Source organism: Asterias rubens, chromosome 11 (assembly GCF_902459465.1).
Source record: "Asterias rubens chromosome 11, eAstRub1.3, whole genome shotgun sequence".
In the NCBI taxonomy this organism is placed as follows: domain Eukaryota; kingdom Metazoa; phylum Echinodermata; class Asteroidea; order Forcipulatida; family Asteriidae; genus Asterias; species Asterias rubens.
This window is the reverse complement of record NC_047072.1, coordinates 138,721-156,243: the sequence shown is the minus strand read 5'-3', so window position 1 is coordinate 156,243 and position 17,523 is coordinate 138,721. Positions and strand designations below refer to the sequence as shown.

Genomic DNA, 17,523 nt, shown 5'->3' with positions numbered 1-17,523 from the left:
TCGAAAGTGTTTTCCTTGTATGCCGTGGACTAAAACACGGTCAGCAACCTAATTAAGGGAGTCAAAAATTTGATTCCCATAAATGGCCAACTGGCCTGATCCAAGGCAACGTGTTCCTTTAAAGATGGGCTCATACATGTGTAGGTCTGCTTGGAATCAGTAGAGAAAGTTGATGGTTAAAAAAAACAGTCACAGGTTCTGTTTAACCCTTTAGGAAAATAAGCGTAAGGGCACAACTCTTTACCTGCTGTCAGAATGGCTCCTTTTGACATCTCCTCCTAGAGCTTTAACTTGGCCTCTAAGGCTGCCCTGAAAACACAACAAAAAAATCAAGTCTTGAAACACTAAAACACACTATCGTTACCTGGTATTTACTTCTTTTGGGAAGGAACATTACAGAATTGGTTTTTGCTAACAGAACAGTTGCTGGCAGTGTAAGCACTTTATGTAATCCACCATCAATACATAAACTGACAAACCTGTAGAAGTTTGAGATCGATCGGCAATCTGGGTCACGAGAGAATAGTGAAAAACCGATTACAAATTTTGCATCGCATCGATGCCAAAATTAAAATGAATAAAACGCTCACTGAGCGATAAACTCCAAACGCGAAGTTAGAATATTTATTTCTCATCAAATATGACATTTCAGACAGAAATATTTCAAGGGATGTTTTCTACTATCATCATCATTAGACCGTGTAAGTTTTATGTAAATCTGTGATCTTCACGATTTTTGTTTCTTACCATTTCTGTAACGTTCCTTTAAAGGCAGTTTGGTAATTACTCAAAATAATTATTATCATAAAACCTTTCTTGATTACGAGTAATGGGGAGAGGTTGATAGTATAAAATATTGTGAGAAACAGCTCCCTCTGAAGTGACGCAGTTTTGGAGAAAGAAGTAATTTTCCACGAATTTGATTTTGAGACCTCAGATTTAGAATTGGACGTCTCAAAATCATGCATCTCAAAGCACACCACTTCGTGTGACCATGGTGCGACAAGGGTGTATTTTTTTTCATTAATATCCGGCAACTTCAACGACCGATTGAGCTCAAATTTTCACAGGTTTGTTACTTTATGCATATGTTGAGATACACCAAATGTGAAGACTAGTCTTTGACAATACCCGATAGTGTCCAGAGTCTTTAACACAGATGTGTGTTGGGCATTGTATACTCACTGTTTTATCAGAACTATCACAGGCAAATCACTCAGGTGGGATTTGAACCCATGACCTTTGCATTGCTAGAGCAGACACATGTATAACTCGGGAAAGTACTGAGTATACAGTGCTTTCATACACATCGGTGTAAACAAATTATATTATTTATCTCCGATGCAAAACCTGGAATATAGGCCCTATTATAGTTAAAACAAACTTTTCTTAAAGTCACCTGGAAGTGGTATTTTTATTCAAAATAAAGCTTTTGTCAACAATCAAAATATGTGTTTTGATGAGTAGAATATGAACAAATAGTTGACTAAGGTTCCAAAAAATTTGTTTTATTTTTATTTTTTAAGAGTTAGGCCCGACCCGAGAGGGCGCTGTCCGTGACGTCAATCGAGGCACGATAGTTGAAGAGAAAATGTGTAGTCTGGCCTCGTATACTGGGTACCTGATCGGTATGATGCATACGTACAGAACTATGGTCACGAACCATGTCTGCACGCACTATGGCTGCTGTGCGGACGGTCCACTCGGATTACCCTGCACGGACAATGGCATGCAGTGCCAACCCAAGATAGCTTGGCGCTTGACGATTGGTGTAAGCTAAAAACATGCCCTCAAAGTTGAAACATTACCCAAATTGTTTTCTCATCAGGCAAATGCTCCTTTACGTTCATCACGTCTTACGTTCATCACTAGCAAGAAAAATTGTTGGGATGGTGTCATGTTTCAGAATACCTTTTCTTTTCATGTCAAATGTGTGGTGTATTGTTTTCCGGATTCGAAGCACGACGGTTCGAAGTGTTCGCTGCACAGTGCTGAAAAAAGACAATGGACCGACCACTTTGCAAAGTGACCCCATTTAAAGTTGTTTTACTGCATTCAGCAGCAATACACCTGGTCGGCATTGCCGGAAAAATGAAAGAAAAAACTTTTTTTCAAAACGTACAAACTCACGACTAGGACTTGCATGTACTTCCACATGTGTTCGATGTTCGATCAAGGCAAGGTCTGCCTCGATTGACGTCACAAAAGGGGTAGGCGGAGTCACTTTTTAACATATAAATCGTGACAAACAATTACTAAAAAAAATATGTTATTGTTTATCAACATTATACTCTTATGTTTGGAGAAAAAAAAATATTTTTCCAGGTGACTTTAAGTTTTAGCTGTTTTGAAACAGGAAACCCACTTCACAGTCCATAAGGATGTAGGCATGGGTACCATCCACTAGGAGCCACCTACTCCTAGGTCTGAAACAAGGTTACCCCCTTCAAAGTCTGTAAGGATCATCCACTAGGAGCATGGCTGGTGGAGCAAAATGCACTACCGTCAAAACTTTTTTAGGGAATGAAACATGCATCTTACATTATTTACCTTGATTTATCCAATGCACTTTATCCTTCTCAGCTCGGGACTGAACTCCGTCATTCTTCTTGGTCCAGATACTTGCTTTCTGTAAAAAAAAAAAAAAAACCCAATAACCACAAGGAAACTGACAGGGTAAAGTTTTGAATAATTTTGATTGGAACTTGAAATGTTAAAGACAGTGGACACTATTGGCAATTGTCAAAAACTAGCCTTCACAGTTGGTGTATCTCAACATGCATAAAATAACAAACCTGTGAAAATTTGATATCAATCGGTCGTCGAAGTTGCGAGATAATAATGACAGAAAAAACACCCTTGTCACACGAAGTTGTGTGCATTTAGATGGTTGATTTCGAGACCTCAAGTTCTAAACTTGAGGTCTCGAAATCAAATTCGTGGAAAATTACTTCTTTCTCGAAAACTATGGCATTTCAGAGGGAGCCATTTCTCACAATGTTTTATACCATCAACCTCTCCCCATTACTCGTCACCAAGAGAGGTTTTACGCTAATAGTTATTTTGAGTAATTACCAATAGTGTCCACTGCCTTTAACTTGAGTTTGATTGCTTAAAGGGTCTGGGTACTTTTTGTAACACAAAACACGAAATCCACAGATTTAGATTAACTTACATACACCGTTTGAAGATAATGATAGTAGAAAGATTTCCTTAAAAAACTTACTAACTTGCTGAGGTTCTGCAGTTTTAGAGAAATTAGTAAAACAATGCCACAAAAAAATAATGTTTGTCTCAGTTTTTGCCGTAAAAAGTATTTTAATACTTTTTACAGCAAAATTGCATTTTTATCATAACTGGTTTTTAATACGTTTTTACATGCTGAAATAATTTTCACTGAGACGAAGATTATTTTTGTGACTCAGGTTTTACTCATATTATTTGCGATAAAAAAGTGCGACAAGTGCAATTGGTTCTTTTACATGCGTTACACAACACATGGGACCAACAGCTTTACGCCCCTTTCGAAGGACGAAGCAATGGTGAAGTGTCTTGTTTAAGAACACAAGGGTCACGGCTAGGGATTCAAACCCACACTCTGCTGATCAGAAACAACAAAGTTTGAATTCAGTGCTCTGTACCGCTTGGCCACGACACTTCCATGGGGGTGTCAAACATAGGTGAACATGGTAAATAACCACCTTTTCAGACAGAGTCTCATTTCAGTTCATCCAAGGTCCAGCCTACCTTAGGAACAGGTTTAGCCTTGACTGTAGTAGAGTTCTCTTGAAGTTGTTCTTTGCCGAGTGCCTCTTGTTTCAGGAATAACTCTGCTTTCAAACCCACAAGCTGCAAAAGAAGAAAGTGATCACATTGATTAATGCCAAGTTATTAACTCCAGTCTCCTGACGATGACTAGAGCAAGGTAGTCGGCTTGCCATGCAATGCCTAGAATATATTCATTTCTGTTTTAGTGTGAACTTTTTGGGGGTGTTTCATAATAACTTGGGTAGCATCTCAGCATGAAAAGTTGGTTTTCCATTAAAAAATTATTTCACCTCCTGAAACTGAAAAGCTGAAGGTTCCTACTTGGATATATCCATGGTCTACATATTTTACAGTTACACAAAACGTTGAGCGATTGAGTCACTCGATCGTATTGGTACATTTTTCAATGTTCCTTAATTTTGTTTTTAATTCTTTATTTAAAAGCCAGAATAAACTTTAGGGTTTTTGTATCTCAATTTGATCAGTGAAAAACTTCATGATGGACCGTGTTCTGAGTCTGTGTTCAGTAGAAAGGGTAGAAGAGTTGACTTGTAGGCCTAGATGATTGTATAGGGAAAAGTTTCTGTATCACACGCCACCACTTTTTCATTCAATATGAAATAATATCAAGTCTCATTAGGCCTACCTCAATGAGATAATGTAGGCCTACTTCTAGAAACTATAAGGCTCCCCTGTGAGCCTTATGTAGGGGTCACATAATTATTTAGGGCCTTCTTAACGCTTTACATTTTTCAAATCAGCGTTGATGAGTGAAAGTTTTATGACCGTTAGCCAGCCAAAACTGAAGTTTCCTGTGTACTGTACAACTAAAGCTTTCCCCAAACTACTCAATATACATTCATAATGCTTGTATTTCCTTTTTGTTGAGTGAAATTAAAAAACATCGTCAAAAATTACAATTTTCTGCATGAAAAGTGGTGGCAGGGAAACGGATGTATTAACTGGGGCACTGATTCCTTTTTCGAAATTTTAACATTAATTTCGAAAAAGGCGGAAAAATAGGCGGAAAGGTTTCCGTATGGCGCCACCACTTTTTCATTCGGTATGAAATAATAGTATCTAATTTACCTCAATAATAAGATATCCCTTTTTGTAAAAATGAGTGAAAAAGTGGTGGCGCCATACGGAAAGTTATCCGAATAGGCTTAGGCCTACAAACAATAGTACAAATAATACACGTACAATGACCGATAATGTCAAAATTTCTAAAAAAAGGAATACAGCGCCCCAGTTACACTGGGTCTGTGTTGTATTGATTGATGACTTTAGAAAGAAATTAATTTATTTTGATCTGGTGGATGGAAGTGTGAACTTGAAGTGGAGGAAAAATAAAGTAAATTCCATTCAACAGTGTTCAAATTTCAATTCAACAACCATCATCAATCATGCCATTATCATCATATTATGTCATGACCATGACAACAATCGATCGTGACAATTAATTCAAACTTTCAAAGAGTTCTTACGAGGAATAATTCACTTCTAATCTATTTACTTGCCTGAGTTCATGTTTCCACTGAGGTGTGGTCTACAGGGGAACGTATCTGTAGATAAATCACAATTTCAGATAATGTGGCTATTGCTGCAGTCCAATGTGAATGTACAGTAGGTTGTTGTTGGCAATCAAATTCGGTTTAAGGGCGCCGCCATCTTTTAAGCTAAACCACGGTTTTCTGTTACCGACAATAGAGGGCGCTATACTCCAAGAGCCGTCGTGTGAATTTATTGGCTCTTTATGCGCCCTGATCCCAATTTCATCGATCTGCTCCAGCAGAAAAAAAAATAGTTAAGCAGCTTACCAGAATAAGGTTACCCGCCAAATTAAAAAGTACAATTTGTGACTGGTATTTCTTCTTACAGCAGTGAACTTCAAAGTATTAAAGGCAGTGGACACTATTGGTAATTACTCAAAATAATTATTATCATAAAACCTTACTAACTTGTTAATGAGTAATGGGAAGAGGTTGATAGTATAAAACATTGTGAGAAACGGCTCCCTCTGAAGTGACATAGTTTTCGAGAAAGAAGTAATTGTCCACGAATTTGATTTCGAGACCTCAGTTTTAGAATTGAGGTCTAGAAATCAAGCATTTGGAAGCACCGTACAACTTGTGCAACACGGGCATTTTCTTCCATTATTCTCTCGTAACTTGGACGGCCAATGTGAGAGGGCTGGTCTTTGACAATACCAAAGGTGTCCACTGCCTTTAATCAATAATTAAGTTATGCCTAAGCAGCTCTATGAACATTTGCCCTGATGGCATTTAATTTGGGTTAACAGCCGATCATTACAATTATAGCCCCCTGAAGTAGCCATTCTACAATAATCTCAAAAAGCAATTATGGCGCAGTTATTAACTGGGGATTAATTAAACAATGGTGATTACGGTATTACATTAAAACGTCAAATCATAATATTCTGAGGTTAATTAGAAAACCCTTAATTATATAACACAAGATCGTACAACTTGATTCTTTTGAAGACGAGCAGTGTGTAGTATCGAAACGTCGTGACCAAACCGGCTCTTTTCAGAGATTAACACGTGGTTGTATCCCGCCAGTTTACTATTTATTTATTAAAAAGTAAGTCTTGTGGAGTAAACTTGCATTAGAAAAAATTGTAATAAAAGGATGGTAGACACTAGAAACTACGCGCTGAGTCAGCGGGAACTACAATGTACAAACAATTTCAACAAAATGCTTGATATCCCAATGTTATTATATTCAATGGTTCATTGTCCTATTAAAAATAAGTATTACTGTCACCAATTTTAGTCATTAATTGTCCTTCCTTGTATTGTGGTGATTTCTTGAATAAATTTCAGTTTTGAAGCTCATCGGTTATACATTTTTATATCAGCGCAATCCTCCGGATAAATACATATTATTTCAAACTCTTGGATAAAGTCAAGGATATAGGAATTGCAGACGTTAAAACTATACAATTGCTTGAAATGTGCAAAAGATGACGTCCATTTAAAGAACACATGCCCTTTTCGAAACCGCGGCTTCTGCTTTGGATTCGGCTTCAGGCTCCGTGCTCTCGTCTGAGACCCTGGCGCGTGTACGCAAAGCATGCGCAATTGTCCAAACAACCGCGGGGCCAAGCTAGCCCGAGCCGAATCAAAAGCCGAAGCCGTGGTTTTTAAAAGGGTCATAGACTACTTGAATATAAGATCTTGGTAGCTGGATGGTGAGGTTTCTTTATGGCCAGTAGAAGCAGCTTGCCCGTGTAGTTGGGTTTCCATTTCCTCATACGCATTTTGCATCTTCGTCTGGAGCTGTTTGAATTAGGATTGGCTCTGGATCTTCTTTTGGTCACGATAATGTACAGGAGTGACGCGATGAGGAGCAAGATGGCGACAGCAGCTAAGTGGCCACCCTACTAAGATGACTGTAGAGTCCGTAGATCCTGAAGAAGGGTTCTTACTGTCAGGATCGGGATCTTGCTTCTTGGTCGGTAGAGGGGATGGGGTATCGGGTGCAGATGTTGTAGACTGTCGATACGGTCGATCTCTCGGTACGGGTTCGGTGCTGCTGATTGCAGGGTATCTGGTAGGTGGATGGGAAGTGGTCACTGCCATTTGAGATGTCGATACCTCATCTGTGGTTACTTCGTCATGATGAACAAGTAACACGCCACTGGTAGTATTTCCAGTATTAACTGACGTGGCTCCGCTGAACACCATACATTTCACTGCAGTGCCGTTGTCTCTCATTGTCAATCTCTGCATGGTTAATGTTTTATTGTTATCACGAAACGCAGTTAAACGATCTTCTGCCATTAATTCACGCCAAGATCCATCGTGATTATTGTACGTTGATTTAATATACCATATGTATGTTAGTCCGGAGTCAATGATTGGTCGCGTTTGGCAAGGAAATTTGGCATTTTGATCCACTTTTCCCTCAATCTGAGACGGTGTGACAGTTGTGCCGATCGGACCAACTACCAGTCTAGCTACATTGGATTCTTCAATTGCGAATGTGAAAAGTCCATGTTAAGCCATTGAACCTGATTGTGTATCTCTCTCTACCAAGCGTAGTTGGGTGCACCGTGGTCCAATCAGATATTACTGCAATGGATTCTATTGCCATATCACGTTTCCAATACATAAAGTAAGAGCTCTTTACATTACACCATACATTCTGGAGCGTACAGCTTAATGTCACATCACTTCCTTTCAAGGCGAGGGTGTCAACTGGGTGAGTCTGGAAAAGTGAGGCCTCACCCAACCCCCAGATCAAAGTCATAACAAGAATGAGCAGAAACATTGTATCTGTTGATACGTGTATGAATGAGCAACTCACTCGGCAACTTCAAACTAAACTTGGAAATGACAACCAGCTTCATATAACCACAACATGCAAATGACTTCAGAAAGTACAGCTTTGGTATTAAAGAAAGCTTTTTTCCCCAACAGACTTTTCTGTGTTTTTCCCTTGTATTTCTTTCGCTTCCTTCCTTTTAGGTTGAATGTAAAACGCCCCCAAAGTATTAAACCTTGAAATTATAGACAAAATTTGGACATTAACTGTGCACGCCACCCCCGCCTCCATTTTGGTTGAGCAAGTTTGTTTGAAGTGTACTGAATAATGATCTTGAGACGTGTTTTGAAAGTCAAGACGCGCATCAATATCACCTACCAGCCTTAAAAACCAAGACTAATCGTTTTCTCCTCGTTTTTCATTGAGGATTATGTTAGGATTATTTTCTTGGCAGAACAACTCAAATATGTTCTCTATTTTTCTTCCTCTTTTGCACCACTGTCAACAAATTCCTGCCTTAATTTTAATACAGAAAGGTCTGTGGTAATATAACTAGGACAAGCGGGAAGTGTTTTTTGTACGTTTGTTCCTTATGAGTTTTCTAAACACCCCTGCCATGGGAAAGTTCAGAATCTACCCTTATAATTACTGCTAGAACTGCACATATTGTTTGTTCCTTATGATGAGTTTTTGTAAACACCCTTGCTCTGGGAAAGTTCAGATTCTACCCTTAGAATAACTGTTAGACCTGCACAGATTGTTTGTTCCTTATGAGTTTTCTAAACACCCTTGCCCTGGTGAAAGTTCAGATTATACCCTTAGAATAACTGTTAGAACTGCACAGATTGTTTGTTCCTTATGAGTTTTCTAAACACCCCTGCCATGGGAAAGTTCAGAATCTACCCTTATAATTACTGCTAGAACTGCACAGATTGTTTGTTCCTTATGAGTTTTCTAAACACCCTTGCCCTGGTGAAAGTTCAGATTATACCCTTAGAATAACTGTTAGAACTGCACATATTGTTTGTTCCTTATGAGTTTTCTAAACACCCCTGCCATGGGAAAGTTCAGAATCTACCCTTATAATTACTGCTAGAACTGCACATATTGTTTGTTCCTTATGAGTTTTCTAAACACCCTTGCCCTGGTGAAAGTTCAGATTATACCCTTAGAATAACTGTTAGAACTGCACAGATTGTTAGTTCCTTATGAGTTTTGTAAACTCCCCTGCCCTGGGAAAGTTCAGATTATACCCTTAGAATAACTGTTAGAACTGCACAGATTGTTAGTTCCTTATGAGTTTTGTAAACTCCCCTGCCCTGGGAAAGTTCAGATTATACCCTTAGAATAACTGTTAGAACTGCACAGATTGTTAGTTCCTTATGAGTTTTGTAAACTCCCCTGCCCTGGGAAAGTTCAGATTATACCCTTAGAATAACTGTTAGAACTGCACAGATTGTTTTTTCCTTATGAGTTTTCTAAACTACCCTGCCCTGGTGAAAGTTCAGATTCTACCCTTAGAATAACTGTTAGAACTGCACAGATTGTTAGTTCCTTATGAGTTTTGTAAACTCTCCTGCCCTGGGAAAGTTCAGATTCTACCCTTAGAATAACTGTTAGAACTGCACAGATTGTTAGTTCCTTATGAGTTTTGTAAACACCCCTGCCCTGGGAAAGTTCAGATTCTACCCTTAGAATAACTGTTAGAACTGCACAGATTGTTAGTTCCTTATGAGTTTTGTAAACACCCCTGCCCTGGGAAAGTTCAGATTCTACCCTTATAATTGCAGTTAGAACTGCACAGATTGTTAGTTCCTTATGAGTTTTCTATACACCCCTGCCCTGGGAAAGTTCAGAATCTACCCTTATAATTACTGTTAGAACTGCACATAATTATTGTTTGTTCCTTATGATGAGTTTTTGTAAACACCCTTGCTCTGGGAAAGTTCAGATTATACCCTTGTAATTACTGTTAGACCTGCACAGATTGTTTGTACCTTATGAGTTTTCTAAACACCCTTGCTCTGGTAAAGTTCAGATTTTACCCTTAGAATTACTGTTAGAACTGCACAGATTGTTTGTTCCCTACGAGTTTTGTAAACTCCCCTGCCCTGGGAAAGTTCAGATTTAATGTAATATAACTGCACTGAACCCTTCATATTGCAGTTTGTTTTTCTCAATTGGTTCTTTGCCCCCCTCTTTGTTTCCTAAAAGAATCAAAACACTTACATCGCCTGTTTTTATGTGTAGATCATCTTACTTTATTAAAACTACACATAATTATGGTTTCATACAAGACAGGTTTTTAAAGGCAGTGGACACTATTGGTAATTACTCAAAATAATTATTTGCATAAAACCTCCCTGGGTAACGAGTAATGGGGAGAGGTTGATAGTATAAAACATTGTGGGAAACGGCTTTTTCTCAAGTGATGTAGTTTTCGAGAAAGAAGTAATTTTCCAAGAATTTGATTTCGAGACCTCAAGTTTAGAATTTGAGGTCTCGAAATCAACCATAAAAGCACACGACTTCGTGTGACACGGGTGTTTTTTCTTTCATCTCGCAACTCCGACGAACAATCGAGCTCAAATTTTCACGGGTTGTTGTTTTATGCATTATGTTGAGATACACCAAGTGAAAAGACTGGTCTTTGACAATTACCAATAGTGTCCAGTGCCTTTAAGAAAACTCTACTTTTAGTTTAATTGATAACTAATGCAGGCTTGTGTTATGTCTAGCACTGCGTCGACACATTTTTAACACAATGAAAATCAAGATATTTTAAACGACCAACAACCGATGTGATTTACTGAAGTAACTACTGCACTTCACTCTAAAACGTACCCGGATTCCAGTCCGGGGGGGGGGAGGGAGGTTGACCATCTGCTGTCAAACCCCATGGATTTTAACTTGGATTTGCGTCCTTTTGATCCATTCCAGGTAACTTGACACTGATTCCTGGTCTAACTGAAAGCGAAATGGGTCAGACCCCCCCCCCCCCCACGGGACACGGAATCATGATTTATCCTGACCCGGATGTTCTCAGACTGGATTCAAATAATATGATGAGAAAAGTTTTTAGCTGATTATTCTTTTGAGCTCTAATTTGCTTTCTCAAACGGCGTATATGAGTTGTTTTTATTATTTTAATAGATTATTGTCCGTTTAAAGGTATATCACATAGTCATTTGTCCTTGTGGTGATTTCTTTAATAAATATTGAGTAATGCATGCAGGTGAAGAGATGACGTCATATCCACGTGGCCATCTTAAGATGTAGGCGTATCTCAGATGAATGTAAATAAGAAATACTAATTGGTTATAAGAGAACGTGTTATTTTGCGGATAAATGTTGCATGTCAGATTGGTCAACTATCAAACAAAACAAATTTTTAATCCGGAAGTATAAAGTTCTTACCCTAGAAAAGAACCTCAAAGGAAATATATTATTGATTTCCAACGACGTCGAGGGGTTTATACAATTTTTTTCTTTTTTTAAACACCACTTTTCTAACAACAATCCCAGTAAATGTTTCATTCATTGACCATTAATCGGAAAAGTTTAACGTCAAGTGTCGGATCGGTTACCATTGAAAAAAACAACAACATGGGTTTCAGTTTTGAAGCGCATCGCTTGTTCATTTTATTTCGGCGCCATTCTCCTTGGATAAATATTATTTAACTCTTGTTAAAAGTCGAAGATAAAGGATTTGCAGACCTTAAAACTAACCGTAGCGGAAAGGGTTAATTCGTATTTCGTATATACAAAAAGTACAAAAGATGGCGTCATTTTGACGAACACAGCCTACTCGAATATCAGATCTTGGTAGCTGGATGGTGAGGTTTCTTTATGGCCAGTAGAAGCAGCTTGCCCGTGTAGTTGGGTTTCCATTTCCTCATTACGTATTTGCATCTTCATCTGGAGCTGTCTGAACTACACGGGTTGAATTAGGATTGGCTTTGGATCTTCTTTTCGTCAAGATAATGTACAGGAGTGACGCGAGGAAGAGCAAGGTGGAGACAGCAGCTAGAAACCATCCTACTAAGGTGACTGTAGAGTCCGTAGATCCTGAAGAAGGGTTCTTACTGTCAGGACCGGGATCTTGCTTCTTGGTCGGTATATGGGATGGGGTCTGGGGTGCAGGTGGGGTAGACTGTCCGTCTGGTCGATCTCTCGGTACGGGTTCGGTGTTGCTGATTGCAGGGTAGCTGGTAAGTGGATGGGAAGTGGTCACTGCCATTTGAGATGTCGACACCACGCCTGTGGTTACTTCATTCTGATGAACAAGTAACAAGCCTTTAACAGTCTCCCCAGTAAATGACATGGCTCCTCTGAACACCATACATTTCACTGCAGTGCTGTTTTCTCTCATTGTCAATCTCTGCATTGTCATTGTTTTACTGTTATCACAAAACGCAATTGAATGATCTCCTGCCATTAATTCACGCCAAGATCCATCGTGATTATTGTACGTTGATTTAATATACCAAATGTATGTTAGTCCGGAGTCAATGATTGGTCGCGTTTGGCAACGAAATTTGGCATTTTGATCGGCATGGGGTTTTTCGTATTAAAGATGTGGTATGGTACCTTTTAATTAAAGTATTTAATGGGGTGGAGCTTTTTCTATTAAAGTAATTATTCTTAGATGTAATTTAACGGAAGGTTTTTTTTTGCATTAAAGGTGTGGTGTAGTACTTTTTATTCAAAGTATTTAATGGGGTGGAACTATTTCTATTAAAGTGGTTGTTCTTAGATGTAATTTGACGGTAGGGGTTTTTCATATTAAAAGTGTGGTATGATACTTTTTAGTTAAATACTTTTAAGTTACTTTTAATACTTATAATCCACAACACATTTTATGTAAAACAATAGCACATTAAGTAAGGGAAATAGAGAGATTTGTTTTTTCATTTATAGAATCATTTTATTTGACAACTCAAACTTCAAAGAGTATATTACAATGTAAACAAAGTATGTTAACATTATCAGCGTAAGACAATTGTTTTAAATTGTTTTTCTTTGCAAAAACTTTGAATCTTTTGCAGAGTGCTGTTTTATGCACTGTCATGACCCTTCTTGTAGCTAAGCACAACAAAGTAATCTTCACAGAGCTGCTTCAGCTGAAAATATTGCTTAGCAGTTTTCAGCTCAGCAGAAAGGAGCAGGATGCCATACCAGTCACACATTTTTCACATAGCAAGGTAGTTAGGCTGGTAACCATATTTTGGCAAGCATATTTATGTTTGTGCTTAGCTACTTTTGGGCTTTAAGCACCTCTATGAAATTGTGCAAGTTTTAAAATCCAAATACCAGAAATCATAGAAAAATCGTTTGCAACAGATTGTATGCTAGTAACACTTTTTACTATGAGGAATGTTTTTTTGCCCAATTGATTATGGTGCAACAGTTCTGTCATCGTATCAGGTATTCCTGTCAAGAAACTACAATGTCTGGTATTGTGTTTTTGGTTTTAAATCATGTTTTTTACACTTGGTCAATTAAATAATTTATCAAGAAAATATCAAAATACTTATTGGCTCAGAGATTAGGGTTTCGTCAGCCATTCACATAAATTATTAGGCAAAACTTGTGAAGGACATTTTTATTTAAATGTCTAGTTTTTCATTAATATCAAATAATAATTTGCTTTTAAGATCTTTGTCCACTATGCAAATAATACCTCTTAAAGGCACTGTACACCTTGCGTAAGATTTGAGTGAGATATTACCTCTTTCTCAAAAACTATGTCACTTCAGATGGAGCCGTTTCTCAAAACGTTGTATACTATCAACAGCACTCCCATGCTCGTAACCAAGTAAGTTTTTATTCTAACAATTATGTTGAGTAATTACCACGAGTGTCCAATGTCTTTAAGTCAACAACATTAAGAGCAAAGATTATGGCTACTTATAATTATTGACCTACATGTATGAGTTTACTTTAAAATTTTGTGAAGCTTTAAGTTGTGGAGTAAATAAGTGTACCTTGCAAGAAATCTAATTTTAAGATAAGTTTTTTTCCTCCTGGTAACAAAAGTCTATACCAGACCCACTATCTTTCTGAAATCTTAAAGCCACTCTTTCGGGAAGTATTCCACCCCGAGAAACAGTACATTTTTCTCCAACTTTGTGAGTTCAAAACACACAAATTGTGTGCTTGCTTGCAAATTGTACACTTACTTTTCACAAGAACATTTACTTGAATGTTAGATAACATCTGCCTCCGACATTAAATAATTAACAAATCTACTTACAAATGAAATCAACAAGCTGGTTGCTCATTTAGGATTCCTTCATATATAATGCCTTGAAGACCGTGAGGTTTAAATAATAAAAATTACTTTTTCTCTCAAACTCTGAAGCTTTCAAGATTGTAATGAGAGTTATTTGCTACACTCTCTAAGTTTTAGGATATCAGCTTTTTTATGCTGTGAGATGAAAACATTGAGGTGTCCTAAGATGTAATGGGACACAGAAAAGGAAGTCAAAAACTTCTATTTATGCTTAACAATGTAGCTCATTGCAATCTTGCTTCTGCATCTCTCCTGCGCCAGGAGTGTCTTTTAGACAGACATGGCACATTATTATATTTGTTATTATAATTTATTATTATTAAATGAACTAACCATAACTAGGGGCGTTTAATTTGGCTGTTGTCATCAAAATATGGTGATCCATTAATGATTACTCCATTTATACATCATTTAAATTTTCAGATAAATTTTGCCAAAGTGTACCTTAAATAAATTCGATCCGATTTGCCTGAACTAAATTTTGTAAATTTGTTTTAGGTCAGGCATGGTGTACAGCACATTCCAGATCTTTTACTTATCATCATACGATACGAAATAATTTCATTCCTAGTTTATCGTTTAACTTGAGAAGAAATATCAATGGTTTGTACTAAAAACCTTTTTAATTATTTAAAATTGTAATTTTGTACAGTTACAGGGGTTTTGTTAATCAAAAACATGTTTCCTATCTTTTAAATCTGTAATCAATCTGTAGGGACAGACCTCTCATTTCGGGTTAGGCTGGTGCCAGCATTTCATCCCCAAAAATGTTGTGGTATGTGACGAGATATTCTGTTGGCATGAGTGCTGCAAAAACAGACCACCCTTTGATGTTAGTGTAAAACAACCACAGGTATTTTACCTTCCTCTTGCGTAACCCTCACACATATTAACAGGTGTAGACAGTGGGCTGACTACACGCAGTTGCAGGTCTCGGAAATGTGTGACAGGTAGACACCATCTACATATTAAGACAAACAAATGTTTATTATTAAGGTATATTTAGACTGTGACATTAAACAATGTAATTTTAGTTTTTCATGTACTAACAAAAGATAAAAATGATCGAGATCGAACAACGAGATGTAGGCATTTGAAGGAACAGCCATTATGTTGAGGTATGTGTAAATTTTGTTTTCAAATTATTTACTTCCCAAACCCCCCCCCCCCCCAGAAAAGTTGTTATTATTTCAGTTTGTGTAGGTATATTTAACAGCCAGGTGAGCGGAATGTTTTCAATGAAAGCGGAGCCTAATGGATCGGTCTATTGCATAAACTATCAAGACAAAGAAGTCAAAAAATTAAGAAAACAAAACTGGGATAGATTCATGATTGATCCATCAGCTTTCGTAATGTGCAGAATAGTTTCCGCAACCTTTTAGAGCAGTTTATTTACCTGATTCAATGTTAACGGTTAGGAAACTCATCAACTGCAGGTCTCTGACATCTACTTGGTTGATGAGTAAATCTCTGTGGAGCTGACAACCCTCGCTGTCTGATGACTGCCCCAGCTATCAATGCAAACAGAAAATACAATAACTCTTATTAAGCTTTGAAGTAAGATCAAGTAATAAAGTACAAGGGCAGTTTGAACATTTACTATTAAAGATCAACTTCAACATTTTTAATAGTAATAATAATAATAAAGGCTTTTTATTCAGCGCTCGGGTCGGTCACATAGTGGCGCTCATGGCGCTTCAACATTATTACCCCTGGTCACTTGGCCATAAATAATTCCTTAAACTATCTCAGCTCCCTGGGAAGTATACAGCCTGTGCTGCCAAATACTAAGCTAATCAATCACAAGAACCAACTCTGCCCTCACAGGTACCCATTTACCCCTGGGTGTAGAGAAGCTTAATGGACATAAGTGTCATGTGTAATAATTACATACAATTGAGTAAAGCTCAATCAAATTGGTTAAAAAAAAAATTGAGCTGTCCAAAATCTCAAATTAATGTTGGTGCATATAATTAAATTTAACTAATGACGATGAAAGCCCCGATTCTTTAGCTGGTATGTTTATAAAACCTTTTTGTCCGTGGTTTTTGTTGAGCCAAGATTATAAAAAGTCTAAAAAAGCAACACTTTGAACTATTAGTTAATGAACCCACATGTTAAAACTGGTTCTTACCTGTTGATGGGGAAGACCTTGCTGTACTTTGACACTGGGTAGCATGTGCATCATGCATCTACTATTGAAGAGGTAGACTTCATCTGACAATGGCATCCGTCTGTAGCTAAACAAAAATAAACAATATCTTGTAAAAGAGGTGTGTTGTTGTGTGTCTTCATCTGCAGCAACAATTTAATAAGGCTTTTACCATTTGAGGGGGGCATTCTAGTCATCTCAAAAGACTTGATTTAAACAATTCAAGCAAAATGAAAATGATGGCACATGTTTATGTGATGTTTCTTTTCTTTTTAGAGGGGGGGGGGGGGCGGGGGTTGAGGAATCTAGCGACGCTAGAGGTCAGGGAGTACACCCGACACACCCCATAAATTTGGGACATTTAATGCATGAAACACACGGCATGTGGTCATTATTGGAGAAAACAAATATATGCGGTGAAAAAAAAGCCCGGACTTATAAAAACTTTCAGCTATGCTTTTGAATCATTCTGGAATTAAAAACGATAGAGAGACGCAGTTTGTACCTGCGTCATCCTGGCATGTCCCTGAATTCAAATTTCAAAGTTTTAGAGCGGCTTCCAGACTTCTTGATACCGAAAATTAAAAGTAGGCGGCTGTGCTCCGAAACGAACTCAACAAGCCCCCCTACGGGATTTTTGTGCACAGAGAAAATCAAAAGTACAACGGGTCAATTTGACCCGAAATCATCTAAACAAGTTTAGACCAATTGGATGGACAATTTCAAGGGCTTTCCTCTCGTACAAAAATTAGTGCTATGAGGTTTTTCAAAGCGACGCTAGAGGCCAGGGAGTACACCCGACACACCCCATAAATTTGGGACATTTAATGCATGAAACACACGGCATGTGGTCATTATTGGAGAAAACAAATATATGCCTTGAAAAAAAAGCCCGGACTTATAAAAACTTTCAGCTATGCTTTTGAATCATTCTGGAACTAAAAACGATAGAGAGACGCAGTTTGTACCTGCGTCATCCTGGCTTGTCCCTGAATTCAAATTTCAAAGTTTTAGAGCG

At 37.8% G+C, this 17,523-nt stretch overlaps 1 pseudogene; it reads right to left on the bottom strand.

Annotated features, from left to right (window-relative positions):
- LOC117296596 overlaps positions 1-7,523 on the bottom strand; it is a 29,737-nt pseudogene extending 22,214 nt beyond the window's left edge.
- Between the last annotated feature and the right edge of the window lie 10,000 nt (positions 7,524-17,523).